Below are 1,308 nucleotides of genomic sequence, written 5' to 3'. Positions count from 1 at the left end.
CATTGTCCTGAGCTCTGACTGTGTAAGGATAATATTTGGGGCCCCAGCAATGATGGGGAGACCCCGCATCACTTTGGTGGCAAAGGAGAGCTCGCTTGGATGAGTTATATGGTGATTTCCCTGTGTAGACACACAAGTGTGGAGGAAGAGCTCAGCATCTGGAAGATGCAGGTAAATGGACCTGAGGGAAGGAGATGCTTCAGAGGGAGTGGGGGAAGGTTGGGAAGACCCCAAACATGGGTTGGAAAGAGTCAGAAGGGATGTGTGTGTCCCACAGCCCATGTCATGAGCCATGACAAGCCCATGAAGTCAAAGTTGGCCTGGTGAGTGCCTTAGGCATAAGGCAGAGGATGGTGTGGTTCCATCAAGGTCTCCCTCAGCTAATGGGTCATTAATATCAGTGAGGTTTAGGTGGGTTTTGGAGATCCCCAGAGTGTGGATGAATGGGACTTTTCCTGCTGTCTGATCAGTTTGTGCCCCAGTGATGACCTCTGAGCTCCTTGAGTGAGCAGGAAAATCTCTGCCAGTCAGATCCATGAGGAATAGCAGTGCTGGGATGTGAGATTTCTTTAGTGGTGGCTTTTAGCCAACCATCTGCCCTTCACATCCAGGACAGGGTGTCCTTTTGTCCCTTTTCCATGAGTGTAATGGGGCAGGAGAGCATGGGATTCTATGACTCTACAACTCTATGAGTCATCATGGTGGGGTTGGGTTGCACTGGACATTCTTCAGGGTCTTTTCCAACCTTAATCTGTGATTCTGTTTTGCTTACTTCCCACCTTCCTACCAAAACACCCATTGAAACCAAGGGAAAAGCCTACTCTGTCCCGGCAGCAAAACTATGGGAACAAGGAGCCAAGGGCAAAGAAGGGAAAGGGAAGTTTGTCACCGACAGAGTTAAAAAGTTAAGACCTTCCCCTCATTCCCACCTCCCCACCAGATCATTCCAGCACAGTAAATCACCCAGACCTTGACAGCAGGAGGGCTGCCAACTTGGACACAAGACCAGCAGCCATGACCAGAGTGCAGTCGCTCTGGCAGGGAGGTTGGGGTAACGGAGCCAGCCTTGGGTTTGCACAAACACTGTGCCAAGTTAATGCACGCGTGAAGGTCTGTGCGTGTGTCTGAGGTCGTGGTGCTGCTGATTGCCAGCACTGTTGACACACGGAGCTCTGGGGGAGGGCTGGGGGGCAAACCCTGGTGTGTTTTACAGTAAAAATAATAAAGAACTCTTTCCTTTCCCTTTCCCTTTCCCTTTCCCTTTCCCTTTCCCTTTCCCTTTCCCTTTCCCTTTCCCTTTCCCTTTCC

The sequence above is a fragment of the Coturnix japonica genome, chromosome 4, assembly GCF_001577835.2.
Source record: "Coturnix japonica isolate 7356 chromosome 4, Coturnix japonica 2.1, whole genome shotgun sequence".
NCBI classification, from domain to species: Eukaryota; Metazoa; Chordata; class Aves; order Galliformes; family Phasianidae; genus Coturnix; species Coturnix japonica.
Note: the sequence above shows the minus strand (reverse complement) of the source record.